The sequence below is a fragment of the Tasmannia lanceolata genome, unplaced genomic scaffold, assembly GCF_043159265.1.
Source record: "Tasmannia lanceolata isolate RefF3 unplaced genomic scaffold, GAP_Taslan_0.1 ptg000025l, whole genome shotgun sequence".
In the NCBI taxonomy this organism is placed as follows: Eukaryota; Viridiplantae; Streptophyta; class Magnoliopsida; order Canellales; family Winteraceae; genus Tasmannia; species Tasmannia lanceolata.
The window spans coordinates 10,375,287-10,393,835 of record NW_027518702.1 but is presented as its reverse complement, the minus strand read 5'-3'; the positions used below and the strand labels follow the sequence as shown (position 1 = coordinate 10,393,835).

General features: G+C 37.0%; 1 pseudogene; it reads left to right on the top strand.

The window, feature by feature from the left end:
* The first annotated feature begins 280 nt into the window (after window positions 1-280).
* LOC143858285 (eukaryotic translation initiation factor 6-2 pseudogene) lies at window positions 281-1,679 on the top strand (annotated as a pseudogene).
* The last annotated feature ends 16,870 nt before the right edge of the window (window positions 1,680-18,549 follow it).

The window sequence follows — 18,549 nt, the reverse complement described above, 5'->3', positions numbered from 1 at the left end:
GGGGCACAATGCTGACCAAAAGGGGAGTGAATCATCTACAAGGGGGCTGTCCAGGGGTAAAATAGATGGGTCAAAGTTTATCATTTCCTTTTGATAAAGCCATCGGACGGAGGTTTGGAGAAGAGGGAAAATCGATTTTCGTTTCAAAAATCTGAGAGAAAATCTCAGATATGGATCTGAGATTTTGAGAGAAAATCTCAGATCTAGATCTGAGATTTTCATAAATTAAATAGGGTTTTTCTTCATTTTTTCAGAGGAGGAGCCGAGGGGAGGAGGCGATTTCTGGAAAAAGTAGAGGGAGAGAGAAGAAGAAGAAAACCCTTCCCGCCGGCCGATTCCCCACCTCCTCCGGCCAACATTCTTCCATCGCCATCATCCACCACCATCCAACCTCCCTTTCCCTCATTTTTTTTTATCCCAGCCATCCATCTCCGATCCTATCCCCACCACCGGAATCCGGCAGACCCCATTCCACAGCCACCTCTCACCTTCATTCCCACCTCCATTACCTCCATCATATCTAGTGATTGCTTACAGATTTCACCTATACCTTTCCCATTTTCATCTCCATCAAAGCCTCAAATCCCATATTCCATTCAAACCCTAGCTTCAACCATTAGAAAGCCTAACTTCTCATCTTCTCCGGTGAGATTTCTCCCGGAATCCGGCTTAACTCCGGCCATGCTCCGGTCGTTCCTCCGATTCGATCCTCTTCATCAAAGATCCGGGCCAGTGAAGCAAGGAAGGAGAAGAAGGAGATTGGCTGAGAGGGTGTTATTGCTTGCCACCCTTGTTTGCATTTGTCTTGGTTATGGTCGTATCATGGCAACTCAGATTCAGTTTGAGAATTCTTGTGAAGTTGGTGTCTTCTCAAAATTGACGAATGCCTACTGTTTGGTAGCAATTGGAGGGTCTGAGAATTTCTATAGCACATTTGAATCTGAGTTCGCAGACGTTATCCCAGTGGTTAAGACCTCCATAGCAGGCACTAGAATAATTGGAAGCCTGTGCTGGAAACAAGAACGGGCTTCTTGTGCCACACAATACCACTGACCAAGAGTTTCAAGATTTGAAGAACAGTTTACCAGATCAAGTGGTTGTTCAGCGCATTCAAGAGAGACTATCAGCTCTCGGAAATTGTATAGCTTGCAATGATCATGTCGCTCTTACACATACAGATCTGGACAGGGAAACTGAGGAGTTGATTGCTGATGTTCTTGGAATAGAGGTTTTCCGACAGACAATTGCCGGAAACATTCTCGTGAGTAGTTACTGTGCATTCTCCAACAGAGGCGGATTGATACACCCTCATACATCGATAGAGGACCTTGACGAACTTTCAACGCTGCTTCAAGTTCCTCTTGTGGCCGGAACTGTAAACAGAGGCAGCGAAGTCATCGCTGCTGGTATAATTGTCAATGACTGGACGGCTTTCTGTGGTTCAGACACTACTGCAACTGAGCTCTCTGTCATTGAGAGCATTTTCAAATTGAGGGAAGCTTAACCAAGCGCAATTGTTGATGAGGTGAGGAAATCTTTGACAGACAGCTATATGTGAGTGCTTTCTGTTGGCTTAACTTATATCTAATGGAATGATCAACACTTATAATTCTCATCTCTGTTTTCATTTTTGCCAAATCTTTCATATTTGACTCTTGTTGAATGCATTAATGCATGATTAAAGGCACTGGTATGGTATATTTGAACTTTGTGAGATCACATTATATTATCTCATAAGTCACCCTAAAATCATTATGAGATCTTGTGGGTGTGTCAAGATTAAGAATTTAATTTTCAGAGCTTCTCATAATATGAAAAGGTTCCGTTCGAAATTAATGGGTTTGAAATCTTATCATAATCCTTACTTTTCCCTTTCCCTTTCACCCTAAAATCATTCTGAGATCTGAGATCTTATCAATTTTTCAGAGATTGATAATAGAGATTATGTCTCGGGGAATTCGATGCTTTCTAGTTATGTGTAAAATGGGCTTGCAAATGAAGCCCTTGATTTGTTTTGTGATAAGTAAGAGGCTGATATTGAACCTGATACAGTAACCTTAGTGAGCGTCTTTTCAGCTATTGCCTCTTTATCTACCATGAGAAAAGGAAAAACAAGTTCATGGATTCCTAATTAGGAAGGGTCTGGTCATGGATGGCTCTCGTGGTAGTTCACTTGTGGTTATATATGCAAGATGTGGAAATGTGGATAACTCATGTAGAGTATTTGATATAATTAAATGTAGTGATTTGATGCCGGACCATGTTGCCTTCCTCGCATTGCTCTATGCTTGCAGTCATTGTGGGTTTGGGCGATGAAGGCGCTAGCCCAAGCCCATCATCCTTAGGGGACTTGCTCAGTCCAGGTAGCTCTCCCCTCCTTTGTATAGTAGATTTGTCTTGTCTTTTAGAGACCTTTAGACGTTAGGTCCCCTCATTGCAAGGGCGATGAAGGCGATAGCCCAAGCCCATCTTTAGGGGACTCGCTCAATCCAAGTAGCGCTCCCCTCTTTTGTTTAGTAGGCCTACCCAACCTTTTGGATTTCTTTTAACCGTTTTTTTAAAAGAACCCTTCTCTAGGCAATGATAAGGTTACTTGGAGCCCGTCTTTATGTTTTGTAGCTCACCGCTTCGCACTTGGATCTGCACAAGTTGATGTCCCCTGTATGCACTGAAATTTTTACTAATTGGAATTATCATAATCTTTTGATATTTCTAATACTCTTCTTATCTTAAGCATTGAGTTAGGTTCTGAAGATAATAATGAATGGACTGTTCAGGTGAGATTATCTTGAAGCTTATCATATTTGTTTAATTTTATTTAAATAAATTGTTTTAGGAAAGAAGGAGATCAGATGACTACTCTATTCGATATTATCGACATGAGTACTGTCTGATTTCAAGGCGGGATTAGAAATATTATCATGTGTATTATGATATCAGATGATTACTTTAGCATTATCTGATTTCATCCCCATATTGGGGTGGTGTTTGTGGTTAGGCATAGAAGTGTTTGATATTGTTTTTGCTTTATTAGGCTATCCAGCGGCTGGTCTGGACTAATTAATGTTGTTTATCATTTTATGATTGCTATAGGTTGTAAATTCTTCTTTGCTTAGCACTTGATTTATTTTTATAAGAATGGAATGGAATTTGCGATTATCTGATAACTTTTTCTTCTTTCTTTGGATAGAATAACGCAGTCTTATAGATTTCTGTTAAATTTCTTTAGATACTAGAACCCTGCACTAGGAGACATATTTTGTCTCGTTAGGCAGTCCTCCTTTGGAGGCAAGCCTCATTTTTAGCTTAACCTCAAGGAGGTTGCTTTCATTTTGATAAATGGTGTACCCATAGGAGGCATGCCTCGCCTCATTTAGAGAGCCTTTGAATCATTCGTGTTATCGGGGGAGTCTTTGACTCATTTGATCTTTATTGTTGTTATTAGGGAGTCATCTGTCTTGGCTTTATAAGTAATTAGCCTTTAGAAGGCCTGCTTGGCCTCATTTGTAGAATCTTCTCTGAGGTTGCACCTCAATTTGTGCCTCTGTTAATTAGAGACCAATTTGGTCAATTAGTTGTCTTAGCCTTGCTTCCCCCTTGCAAGGGCATTGATAAGGTTGCTTAGAGCCCATCTTTTGTGTGTTTGGGAGACCCGTCCGGTCTCATTCTCTCGCTAATTCTCCTCTTTGTGCTTCGTTTGGTTTTGGAAGAACACCCTACTCAGCTTGGCTTCATACCCCTACCCTTATGGGTATTGGGTTGCACATTTGTTGCACCCTAGGGCTTGGTAGCTGTCCAGTCCGGCTGGGTGTTTTAACTTTGCCAAATATGCACAAGGTCTCTTATTCCTTTTGCTTGTGAGCTTCTCCTTATTCGATAGTTCATTCGCATAGGAGTTAGCCCTTGATTAGAGAGTCTTTGACTTATTCATCCTTTAGATGGTGTTATTAGAGAGTATTTGACTCATTTGCCTTTTAGGTGGTGTTATAGGAGAGTTTTTGACTCATTTGTCTTTAATGTAGTGTTATTAGAGAGTCTTTGACTCATTTATCCTTTAATTAGCATTTAGTGGAGTCTTTGACTCGTGTTCCTTTTCTTTTAGGGAGTCTCTGACTCATTTATCCTTTAGTTGGTGTTAGTGGAGTCTTTGACTCGTGTTTCCTTTTCTTTAAAAGAGTCTTTGACTCATTTGTTTGTGTGATGTTGTTATCAGTGGAGTCTTTGACTTGTGTTGTTGTCAGTGGAGTCTTTGACTCGTGTTTCCAGCTCTTTTTGAAGAGTCTTTGACTCTTGTATCCCTCAGTCGCTCTTTTTGAAGAGTCTTTGACTCTTGTATCCCTCAGTTGCTCTTTTTGAAGAGTCTTTGACTCTTGTATCCCTCAGTTGCTCTTTTTGAAGAGTCTTTGACTCTTGTATCCCTCAGTTGCTCTCTTTGAAGAGTCTTTGACTCTTGTATCCCTCATTTGCTCTCTTTTGAAGAGTCTTTGACTCTTGTATCTCTCATTTGCTCTCTTTGGAGAGTCTTTAACTCTTTTATCCTTCAGTTGCTTTTATTAGAGAGTCTTTGACTCATTTATTCGTCAGTTACTGCTATTAGAGAGTCTTGGACTCATTTGCTCTTATAATGGTATTATTAGAGCCTAGTTTCTCCTTTTAACTCTAGGGTTCGTCCCTAGGGTGTTGTTTTGTATATTCCCTCCGCTCTTTGACCAAAAGGGTGAAAACATCAGAAATTTTAAAAATCCATAAACATTGAAATCATTAAAAATCTCAAAAACATTAGAAACTTAAAACATAAAAAATGGTTGATTTGCTGTAAGTGTTTGATAGGTAGAGAGTTCGTTTCGAACTACGTTGGCTTGATCCTCTTCCACAAGGTACGTAGTGCAGCTTGGGATACATATCCCAAGTCCAGCCAAACTTTGTAAGCTTTAACCTTTTTTCTTCAAAACCTTGTTTTCAACAAAATCTTCCTCTAGAGTTAGGAGTTTGCCCTAGATAGAGAGTTTTAGAGTTAGGAGTTCGTTTTCGATGTGTTGTGTGCTTGTTTGTGTTTGTTTTAGAGTTAGGGGTTTGTCCTAGAGTTATAGGAGCGCCTCCGTCCGGTCAGTTGGCGATTCAGATCGCCGACTGATGACTAGGTCTAAGATGCGTTAGTGATCCCATTGTTTTCCTTAGGAAATACAGCCTAGTTACACATAGGTTGTAGGAACCACCTGCATTAGCTTAAGGCTAACCTGCATTTAGTTAGGGCATACAGGGTGTCCTAAAATCTACAATTCACTGAAATTTAAATAATCGTACAAGAAGCTTTAAGAACTAGTCTGGTCTTTTAGATCGAGTCTAAGATAGAGGTCTAGGTGTCTTAGGCATCATAGTTTCGAATAGGTGCGAAGAACTACGTTGCCTTGATTCTCGTGGAGGCGGGGATACGTAGGCTTCTTTGGATGAATACCAGACCATCCGAGGACTCAGGCTAATAATTTAGAGTCTTAGGATTTGTTGTGTAGTTATTGTATGATTTGATATGTTTTCTCATTTTTTTGTACTGATCTCATACCTTTAGCTATATCTTGCATGTGTTTGCACATCAGAACTTAGACACCCATTAGGCTTGTCACTCATAACCTAGCTATGCTTAGGTGGCACATCTTTCATTTTATTTTATGTGTTTATTATTTTCATCCTCAGGAAATGCATGCTTAGGTAGACGAGTCCTGAGGATTGTTCCCATTTCACATGATTTTTATTCAAACTTCTTTGGAGTTGCTAAAAATGGCATAAGAGACCAAGTGCTTGCACTCGGACGAATTGGGGGTGCTCTCAGACCTTCCCCATTCGTAACCAGGCACGAACCCATATATATTTCTGGTTATCCATTGCACAGAGGATTTGATTTTAGGGTTCCACGGCATATCCATGGATGGCGACTCTGAGTTTATTTCAGGTATGTCTTGGTTTCAAGCCTTGGCTCCGGATCGAGACATATCTCTTTCTTTTTATATTGCCACTCGTGCTATGCTATGAGGGTGGCATCCGTTTCGAGAGTTCCTTGGCAGAGCTCTCATTCACGTGGATGATCCAGAGGATGGTGTGGGGACTAGTTTCCCTCACCTCACTCGTCCTCGGATCGGGGTCCACAGTTGCGCACTTTTCACCATAGAGGATCCCTTGATTTTTTTTTCAGCATGGGTGTAGACACCCCATTTTGACCGAACCCTAAGAGCCTAGTTTGATTAGAAAATCTTTCAAATAGATGATCTAATATCCCAAATCATACTCTAGTGTGGGTTAAGATCCCAATTAAATCCCTTTAAAATTTCGTCGAAATCCGACGGTTTTTTGCTTCGTCAACGAGCGAAGTAGGTAATGTAGTGTGAGCATAAGGTACCAGAAGGAGTGTGGTTTATCTAGTTTAGGGGTGGTCCAGTTGGTGTATTTGGCAGTAGAGAGGTGTTTCTGGGCAACTAAGGGCCTGAACATTATTTTCTTAATTTTCAGTTATCAATTTTTCATAGACCGCCCATTTTAAGCAAAATACAAATGAAATGACCTGAAAGGAGTGTCTGGAGGCAGAAAAGGGGGGGGCGAAAGATTATTGAGTATACCTATAAATACAGAGGTGCCCTTCTCATTTAAAAAAAAAAAGAGAATTCTTATTTTTCGTTTTTTCCTTTTAGAGAGAGAAAGAGAGAGAAAAGAGAGAGAGAAAGTAGATCTGAAAACCGAAACCCTAAATCGTGTTCTTCTTCTTCTCCGGCAAGGCTCCGATCGGTATCCTCTTGCCATTCATCTTCCTTATTCTTCCGTAGAACCTTAGGCTTTTCTCTATACCTTTTTTGTCAAACCCTGAATCTCAGATTTCTAACTCTTAACCCTAACCTGTGTTTTTTTTCTTTTTCCGATTGTCTTCTCCGACTAGATCTCCGGCCGATTTCTTGTTAGAATTGTCATCTTTGCAATCTGATGATTTTATTTGTTCATCAATTTCAGATTGTATTCAGTTTTTGAATCCAAACCCTAGAGCTATAGATCTGCCTTTGCAAAATCTTTGAGTTAGATGATTTTCCAGATTTCTGTTATTAAAGCCTAGACCTAAACTTTTAAAGTCTAGATCCGATCATTTTTCACCTGAAACCTTAGATCTGTTTTGCTTCTTTTAATTAATCCCTAAGTCTGAGAGATTCTTATATTGTCTTGGAATATCTACACTCGAACCTCACTTTTCGTGCTCAAGAAAGGCATAAGTTTGAGATCAGAGCTTTGTTCAAATGTGAAAGTGAATTTCTAGCTCAAGAAAGAGAACAGTTTGGTGAAAGGTATGTTTATTTTATATAGAGTGTAAGGATTTGTTCGCCTATGAATTGATTATATTTTTTTATTCTTCTGAGCATGATTTCTGCAATTTGATATTTCTTTCTGAGAAACTTATTTTCGGTAGCTGATCTCTACGATTCCTCATCTTTGTTGCAGATTGTGAGAGATGTATAGTAATAAAATTTGTTCTTTAGTTGAGATTTATATGATGAGAGATCCGTGTTATATAATTTCTGTCATCAATTTTATGAGACTCATGAGATCTGTTTGTGATAAGCTATAAATTGTGTATATTTGTCCATAGTTTTTATAAGATTTTTAGAGGTTTAATGCTTTCATATTTTGACCTGACTAGTGGCACGAGTCTCATTGTTTCAATTTTTTTTTTTATGAACTTTTACTTTATATGTCAAAGAAATTTGAGTATTGTATGACTGAATAAAAAAAATAGAGGCAAGTGTTTCATGATCAGATTTTAAGATGATTAATGGTGTTTACTGCTTGAGTTGGTTTTAGAAAGGTTTATCTCAGTTTTGAGCCATAGGCAATATTGTGATGGTTGATTTTATTTTTTTAGCCATGGATTTGATCTACTTTTGGATATGCTGAGATTACATGTGGATTACGATTTCTTTACATTATGCAATTTTAAATTAATTGAAGTAATATTGGGAAATAGAATGCTCATTAAATTGTGATGTACAACTAGAATGATCAGTTTTCCTTTTGAACGATGAACATATGATTTGTTTATAATTTAAAAGATGATTTTTCTGTTTTGAATCTCACATTCTGAAAAATGGTATGGTTATGTACCTTGATTTTTTATAACTCTTAAATAGTTGTCCCTATATTTGATAAAAAAAAAATGTAAATGAGTTTTTTTTTAAGAAAAGGAGAAAGTCAATTGGTAGGTCTTTTGTAATCCGAAAATGTAGGATTAAGGTTAGTAAACATTATGATTCAATATGTTAATGTTGTAATTTTTTTTTTGCAATATCATTTTTTTTTTTTTCTTTTGCTTTTTATAAGTTTCAGCGTGTATTATTTTTGTATGATTTATTGGACAAAAGCTCTAATTTTTATTCATGGTTGATTGATTGCTCATTATGATCTCTTAGAAATTGCAATAGCTCAGGTGGCTGTTTGAGATTAATTCTTGAAATACGGTTATGTTTGTAGCAGTCCTTTTCTTATTGGTAGGGTTATAGAAATATTTATGCCTGATTCCCTTCCTTAAGTTTGTGTTATGTTCCCATTGTTTTATTAATTAGATAAGGTAGTTGTTGCCTCTATACCTTGATCCATTGATGTCAACATAATTATGCTTTGGTTATCATCTTGAATTATGTACGAATGAGCTTTTATTTCTAGTTATATATGAAGATATTTTGTCTCTTTGCAACACCAATAAACTAATGTTTGTAGATTTGATTTAATGACTATTAATGAATTGGTATTTATATTACCTTATGAAAATAATAACAGCCCTTATTTTGTTGAGTAACCGTAGTTATGCCCCAAACAGAACCCTAAATCTACTTGTTATTTAGGTTAAATAATATGTTCAGTTTGTCTTTTGATATGACAATGGTGGCTCTCATGTTATAACATGCACCCTTACATACTTTAGTTACCTAGCTGTCGATACTTAAGGTTTTTATTCCTTGGAGGTTAGTTTAATTATTTTTATCTTTGATTTTTCACAGAATAACATGCGTTCTGTTTTATTTTTGCATAATTTTATCTTTTTGTTTCAATTGTGTTGCTCTGATTGTTATTCCTGAACGGTTATGCCTTCTATTTTGGTGAAATATGTGGTAAGACGCTTGTTGCTTGCGTAATTCAAGTCATTTTTATTTTATTTTATAATAGCTTGTTCTAGCTGGTTCCAATAAATGTGTCTAACGATTTCCCTTCATAGGATGATATCACTCAGTTGGTCTGTTAAAGGTTGAAATGAAAATCATAGTGATTGAATTGTCACAACCTGGAATCTGTTAGCATATAATCTAGAATCTATTAGCACATAATCTGGAATCTGTTAGCATACCACCTGGAATTAATTGCCATATGACCTGGAATCTGTTAGCACATAGCCTGGAATCTGTTAGCATACAACCTGGAATTAATTGCCATATAACATGGAATCTGTTAGCACATAGCCTGGAATCTGTTAGCATACAACCTGGAATGAGTTGCCATATAACCTGGAATCTGTTAGCACATAACCTGTTTCAAATACTTTATATTTCTTTTCTACCAAAGCATGAGGAAGGACCTGTCAGTTTCTGTTTTGTGCTAGGAAGGAAACATTGGCATCATTGTACATCATAATATTTCCCCTTCTATGATACAGTTTTTAATGGAAGTTGGCCTGCAATGAATGTTGTGATGAGAGTGTGGCTATCTTCATTACTCATATCCTTGATAATGACAGCCCCCATTTTTTTTTATATATACTCGATGCTAAGAACATCTTTCATTCAGTTTTTTTAGTTTTCAGTAATTGTATTGCCCTACCTTTGCATTTATTCTTGAAACATAAGCTTTAATCTTAGAAATGTAAATTGGAGTGATATATGCAATAGTTTAGATGAGTTTATTTCATTGTGTGTGTACAATTTCGATTCAGTTGTGTCTTTGTAGTCATATGTATGCTCAATTTCAGTTTAAGTATATCTACCTTTTAAGTTTGTAGAGAACTTTACGGCAGGGGATAAACTTGTAGTTATGAGAGCATAGTAAGATCATCATAATTAGCCTCTAATAGCTCAGCTGCGAGTGATATCCCATTTACCATATTTTGGTACCTTAGTTTGTATGGCTGGATTTTATTTTAATCATAGTCCTCATGTCTCGGTGATGAGTTTATAAAAAAAAAATATCTTTCTTTAAAATCTCCATGTATCTCGAATGAATTGATGAAAATTTTATAGTCTTTGTTTCAGTTTTTATGTTGAATCAGCCCTGTTTTGAAATCAGCCCTAGTTTCAGCCTTTGTTTTGAATTAACCCTTGTTTTAACCCTTACCACAACAGCCCAACCCGTATTATGTTGTTGGAATAAAATAATGACCATAGCAGCTGTTATTTTAGTATCGAAACATGAAAATGTCTGTGGCAGTCCACACAGTTTTGTTAATATATCTATGTTTTAGCAGCTGTTATCCCTTCTCACACTATCTGATCTTCATAATCAACCAAAATTATTATCATTATTATTATTAAAGATCTGATAGGGAATTTTGTAGCTGTTTTTATTATAAAAATTAATTATTAGATACCTTCTCTGGGAATTTTCTTGTAAAACTTGAACATGATGTTTAGTTCTTGGCTAATAAGTCTCGATGCTCGAAAGATTAGACATTTTAAGGTCCGTGTAAAAAAAAAATTTGAAATCGTGAAATGAAGCTCCATATGAGGGGTAGCTTGGAGAATGATATTAACTCATTTACAGGTTCAATGATATTTTGTACTTCATTAGAATATTTTTCTTTTAGAAGTTATGGTTGGAAAAAAAGCCTTGATTTATTGAGTAGTATTAGTTCTTTCTTATCTGTTTAATGCAAATGGGTGCAAGATCTATAACAAGTAAAGTTCTGTTGTTGCTATGTAATTTTAGGAATATTTGGATGATCATTTTGAATGATTATTATCATTTTGTCCAAAGTACCTGCCATGATTATGCTTTATTTACCAGTCATGAGGAAATAGACATAAATTATATATATTCTGTGCATAATGGTATGCTCTGTATCCTATTAGTTCACTTCATTTTATGAACTGGTTTATTTCACGAAATGATTCAGTTCATGAACTAGTTCAATTCATAAAGTAGTTTGGGTGTATTTAAAATTATGAATGTTCAATTTTTGTTTTTAGACGTATAAGTAGAAAAGATGTATTATTTGGATTCTTTTAATTGGGAACTGTCATAAAATTAATTGATTTTATTTTTATTTTGTAAAACAATACCGTATTGCTTAAGGTATAAAATTGGTTTGTTCTGTATGTTTTGGGTAACACACAAATTGGCTTTGAGGCTTACTTAGTCTTTATTTAAGGAATAGTGCAATGAAATTTATAGTATAAAAATCTGTCATGTTTTAATTGTAACCGAGACATTTAAATGTCATATGGAGATTGTTTCCTTGGGTATTATAAAAACAGTCCATACAATGCACATTTATTAAGTAGCCTGTTCGTGTGGGTTATAAAAATTTATTCGGTTTTCTTTAAATATTATACCCAATTCATGGAATCAAGTTTACTTAAGATTCTCAAATTAAATATTTTGGATTTGATTATAGTATTAGGTTGGATTTCTTTTAATAAAGTTCACAAGATTTTTATGATGCAAAGTTTGTTAGACTTTCTTTCAGTATCCCATAATATTACAGGGAATGAATAAATGGGTAAAGTTGCTAATATTGTCTATTTGTGTGATTGGATGGAATTGGACTCACAAATTATTATTATTATTTTTTTAGGTAGTTTACAGAAAAATTATCCAATCTTTTCTAGCTTTTCTTCTTTGTCCCTTGAGATTGATTTAATTTCATTGGTCGCACCTTCCTATGGTTTCCATTTTGCTAGAGATTAGATCCTTCTCATTCATTATCGGGGCAATGAAGGCATTAGCCCAAGCCCATCCTTATAGGACTTACTCAGTCCAAGTAGTGTTCCCCCTCCTTTATATAGTAGACTTGCCTAGTCTTTTAGACGCCCTTTTAGATAGTTAGCTCCCTCATTGCTAGGGCAGTGAAAGAGTCATCTATAGCCCCCATTAGGAGACATACCTTGTCTCGTGAGGCATTTCTCTTTGGGAGTCAAGCCTCATTTAGAGCCCATCTTTGTGTCTATAAGACATGCCTTGCCTCATTTGCAGAGCCCCTATTTGGAGACAAGCCTTGTCTCATTTAGAGAGTTCTACCTTTAGGAGGCTTACCTAGCCTCATACTCTCCTCCTCTCATAGAGTTGTAAGACACTGTTTGTCTTGTCAGGTACCCTTTTTTAGCGTCATTGGTTAGAAGTCTGCCCTTAGGGCTAGAAGCTTATCATCTGTTATTTGTTTAGAGGTTTTACTCCATAGATTAGATATCCTATATTTTGGAGACTGGCTAAGTCTCGTCAGCTTTTGGTCATCTCTTTGAGATTATTTTTCTCATATCGGAATTTTAGTTCCCTCGTTTGTCTTCCTCCCCCCAAGGCTTGAGGGATCCCGTTTCCCTCTTTAATACCTTACCGTGATATGGTGGGTATAGAGGCTCTTCTATCAGATCCCCTTTAGTCGAAAGGGTGTTAACATACTTTTAATCGTCAAAAATATAAAAGCACTTCAAAAACATTTGAAAACATCAAAAACCTTTAAAAAAAAAACTTAAAGTGTTGAGTTTTATAGTGTATTAGGAAAGTTTGTTTCGAACTACGTTGGCTTGATCCCTTTCAACAGGGTACGTAGTGCAGCTTGGGATCCACATCCCAAGTCCAGCCAAATCTTTAAAAATAAGCATTTTAAATCTTTCAAAATTACAAAAATCTTTCAAAATATTGTTTTCTTCGAAAGGATCTTCCTCTAGAGTTAGGAGCTTGTCCTAGTTAGAGAGTTTTTGAGTCGGGAGTTGCTCCCTCGTTCATCTGTTTGTTTGTTGTGTGTTTTATTTGTTTGTGTTAGAGTTAGGAGTGAGTCCTACCTAGGAGTTCTACACCTCCGTCCGGTCAGTTGGCGATCCACATCGCCAATTGATGACTAGGTCTAAGATGCGATAGATCCTACTGTTTTCTTCAGGATATACAGCCTAGCTACACATAGATTATAGGAACCACCTGCATTAGCTTAGGGCTAACCTGCATTTAGTTAGGGCATATAGGGTGTCCTAAAATCTACAATCCATTGGAATTTAAATAATCACACAAGAAGCTTTAAGAATTAGTCCGGTCTTTTAGATCGAGTCTAGGATAGAGGTCTAGATGTCTTAGGCATCATAGCTTAGAATAGGTGCGAAGAACTACGTTGCCTTGATTCTCGTGGAGGCGGGGATACGTAGGCTTCTTTGGATGAACATCAGATCATCTAAAGACTCGGGCCTAGGTATAGATTAGAGTCTTAGGGTTGTTTGGTATCGAGTCATTTTCTATGTTTTGCAATGTTTTCTTACTTTATTGCGCATACCTTATACTTTTTTTTTTGGTGTGTCATGCATGTGTTTGTTCACCAGAACTTAGACACCCATTAGGCATGTCACTTATAACCTAGTTTTGCTTAGGCGACACTTATTTCATTTCTTTTTATGTGTGATTATAATTCATCTCCGAGACATGCATGATTAGATAGACGTCTTCTCGGAGATATTGATTCTCATTTCATATGACTTTTGCTCAAAACTCTTCAAAATCATTAAATAAATGGCATAAGAGACCAGGTGTTTACACTTGGGCGGATGAGGTGCTCTTTAGACCTTCCAAATTCGTAACCAGGCACGAACCCTCTTTTTATAATCTCTGGTTATCCGTTGCAACAGAGCATAGTATGGGATCCAGGGCCCATTTGCCTTTTTCCTTGGATGGCGACTCTTCTTTGTTTAAGGTACGCCTCGAATCTGAGCTAGTCCCCGAATCAAGAGGTATCTCACCTTTTATATCGCCACTCATACTGTGAGAGGCATTTCTTCTTTCGAGAGTTCCTTGGTAGAGCTCTCCATTCACGTGGATGATCCATAGAGACCAGTGTGGGGCCCGTCCCCCGCCCCTCTCTCGGATCGGGGTCCACAATGGGATTCCTTTTGTCCTAGCAACCCTCAATCATCATCATCATCATCATTATTTAGGCCTTGTTTGTTTGGATTGCAAGAAATTTTGGAAAAAAGTTTCGAAAGGAAAAACATTTGTAGAGTTTCCTGCACACAAAAAAAGATAACTTGAACCATCCCTATTTAATTTTTACTTAGAAGGACCTTCAATTTATAATAACACTAGTTGGATGGGTAGTTATTTTCTATTTGCTCTCATTTAAGATTGAGAATGCAATATATGTTGGTACTTAATTTAGTGATATTTGAAGATCTTCAAATTTTATATATTATGAATTGGATTGGAACTGGAATTTTCGTTTTGAATATATATATATATATATATATATATATATATATATATATATATATATATATATATATATATGAGGAAAAGGATTGTGAGCTTGAGCGTTGGAACATATTCGTGAGCTTGAGCTAAAAAACCATTGAGGCCCACATTGTTAGGATGATCCAAAGCATTCACTAGAAAAGGGCCTTACATAGATAGGGTGTGTACAAAAAATCAGCTCCATAGGATCATCCTAACCCATCCATTTGTGAAGGTCAAAATGGACAAACCACAAATCTGCCCATTTTTGCCCTCCACTTTTGGAGGGGTTAGGATGATTCAATGGAGCTAATTTTTGGTACACAACCTATCTATGATAGGCCCTTGCAAATGAATGGTTTGGATCTTCACAGAAATTGTGGGACCCATGTGATTGGTGCACTCAAGCGCACCATTCCTTATTAGAGCTTGAGCGCACGAACATATTCCTCTCTCTCTCTCTCTCTCTCTCTCTCTCTATATATATATATATATATATATATATATATATATATACAGAAATTCTGGGACCCATGTGATTGGTGCACTCAAGCGCACCATTCCTTATTAGAGCTTGAGCGCACGAACATATTCCTCTATATATATATATATATATGAGGAAAGTGTTGGTGAGCTTAAGCGCCCAATCACATTGGGGCCTACTTTGTTAGGATGATCCAAAGCATTCATTTGAAAGGCTCTTACATAGATAGGGTGTGTACCAAAAATCAGCTCCATAGGATCATCCTAACCCATCCATTTGTGGAGGTCAAAATGGACAGACATTATTTGTCCACAAATCTGCCCATTTTTTGTCCTCCACAAATGGAGGGGTTAGGATGATCCTATGGAGCTGATTTTTGGTACACACCTTATCTATGATAGGGCCTTGCAAATGAATGGTTTGGATCACCACAGAAAATATGAGACCCATATGATTGGGGCGCTACTTATGGTGAGCTTAAGCTCACCAACACTTTCCTCATATATATATACTAGTAAAAATCCCCGTGCGATGCACGGGCCAGCAAAGAACTGTACGGACCACGTCATAAGTTGATCCAAACCGTCCATGTGATGGAACACAACATAAATAGGTTGTGCCCCAAAAATCATTTCCATAGGCTAATCCTAGCCGTCAAATCTATAGAGGTTTCCATAATTCGATTACCGTCCGCATCCGAATCCGTTTCAAGCGAATTCTATCCGGATCCGTTTCAAGCGGATATTATCCGAATCCGTTTATGAGATATCCGGCTCTTAGTGGATGCGAATCTGGTAAATGGTATATCCGATCCGTTTAACATCCGAATCCGAAAAGTAAATCCTTTTTTATTTATTATTAATAATATCATTAATATTTATTTTTAGTAGTGACACTATCTTTTGTTTCTAAAACAAAAGTGAATTTTCAATTTAGAAAAAAAAAAACAAAAACAAAAAGTGTTTTGGGTAGGAAATGAAGTAATCTCTCATTTTAAGGGCATTCTTGGAGTTTGACATAGCTTCTTTATAAAGCAATAAATGTGGGTTGTAGGATGAAAGTGACAAATGGATGATGGTAATTGAAAGAAGATGTCATAGCTTCTAGAGAATTTTAAAGCAAAAAGGCCATCTAGGTCATTGATGGTAAATTGACGGCTCAGATCAATTTTCCAACATAGGGTTATATAAAAACCCAAAATGCAATTAAAAGAGGGGACTTCTAAGGTTTGCAAGGAGAAGCAAGAGAGAGGAGAAAGGAGGAGGCTGAGACACCATCTTCGGCATTCCTTGGTTCTCCAACCCCACCAAAATCCATCGCCGCCCCTCTCCACCTTCTCACAGCCACCTCCATTTCTCTAACCCAATCCTCATCTCCATCCCCATTTCTCTTCATCTTCCACAATCAGCACTCCCACTTCCCCTGTTCAAAATAGCCCAAACCCATTCCATCATATAAAAAAAAATAAAAAACTTAAAGACCACTACCACTACCAACACCATCATCCATCCCCACCGCCTCTCTCTCTCTCTCTGCCTTTGTTTTAAAAGGAAGAAGCGGATCTCATATATTTTAGGATTTGAGAGTTAATTTTGTGAACAGAAGGTAGAGGTCTGTTTTAAGGTTTGGAAAATTCATTCGAGAAGTAAGAAGGAGAAGAAAGATAAAGTGCTGCAATAAAATGTTCGAATTTACTGGATAAACGGATACGGATAATATCCGAATTCGAACAATATCCGACGGATACGAATTTGGTAATAGATATTAAATATCCGTCAAATTCGAATCCGAATTCGAATTCGGATACTGTATATTGTAATCAAATCGGATATAGCCATATCCGATTCGAATTCGATCCGTTTTACACCCCTAGTGATCCTAACTATCCAAGGAAGATTGTATAAGAGCACTAAGACCGGCGATCACTTTAGATGGTTCAATGCCACGTGGACGTGTTCTGATCCGTTGATTTGTCCCGCAATCATAAGTAATTTGATCGTGTATTGTGCTCCTTCATTTATACCACTTGCTTTGGGGTAATTCCACCAAGAAAAGTTAAATGGTAAGTATTTACCTCAAAATGGGATGTGCGTTCTACATTTCATGACCCGAATATGGACCACTTAATGATGATCTGCAAGATCGACGGTCTCTATTAAATTCCCATGTCTTGTTGTGGGACCCATCAATTGATAGTAATGCCTGAACAAGTGGCCACGCGCGCTTCTTCCTAGCATCTCGAGTATAAAATTGCCAAACCATCGTGAGAGAGTCAAGCAAGCCCCACAGAAAGAAAGACCAGTTCAAACACGATCCGGACAAGTTGCACGAAATGATACGAAACATCGCCACGTGACACTCATTTACTGGATAGATTTATTCCCAACCACTCTAATCGCTTGCGCTCTCGGAAAGTTTCAATCCGATAAAAGCATCTCGTCTCGACACGTCACACCCCTCACAGGAATTCTGCTTGTCCCACTCGTTATCGCCCTTCATCCAAAGCAATAGTTTTTCCTGAAATGAAGAAACTTATCCAACGAAACGTGACAAAAGCTACTGAAAAGTGAGCTTATGTGGCTGGTCTCACAAGCGACATACATAGGGCAAAATTCCTTTGTCGGTTGTGGCTAGCAAATCCTTGCAAAAGAGATCAATGAATCCTTTTTTTTACTTTTGAAAGGAGCAGGAAATGCCAAAATTACCCTAATGGAAATACATAATTTCATATACTCTTGTAAAAAGGATAGGTAGAAAATGAATGGGATTCAATTGGAATTAATACAAAAGGGTGGAAGAACTTAGCCCATCCTTGCAAAAGAGAGCAATGAATGCTTTTTGACTTTTCAAAGGAGCAGGAAATGCCAAAATTATCCTAATGGAAATACATAAAGGATAGGTACAAGAAATTAAATATTATAGTTGCAGTCTCGCTCGGGGCGACAAAAGAAATTAAATATTATAGTTGCATTCCTTATCCATGCGATTGTGAAATATTATTTGGAAGCATAACATAGGCTAACCAACATCAATGTTTTCCATGGAGCACTGAGTAGTAAAATATGTACATAACCATTAGACTATATATGTGTGAAACTTTGAGTAAAAAAATCAATAAATAGTACCATTTATAAAATTCCATCTAAATGAAAAGTAAAACCACACACATAGGAAGTCCTGGTTTTTAGGTACGTGACTCTTTGAAACGAAAATAATGTTTGGGATTCTTGTAGCTTTTCCTATTCTATTCAAACTCTACTAATTAAGGGTAAATTAACTGCTAAAATAAAAGTTTAATTAAGAAATTAAAGGAGTAATAATTTTTTTTTTCTTGTAATCCAAACAGGGTCTAAAGCGAAAGGAAGGCAGAAATATTTTCTTCTTATGTTTATTCTTTCTTTTGCTGCTTTTTGTTATCTTTACAAGGGTTGGTGCTCCATATCTACCTACAATGATTAAATAGTTCTCTAATGTGCGTAAGGAAAATATTAATTATGTATTTAAGAAATTTAACTTTATATTTGATATTATGTTTTAATATTTGGAAAAATATTAATAGGCTTTCCGGGGCCCATAAATATGCATCGCAGGTGTTCGTTGATTTGTGGTGGGCCCGCTAAAATGGA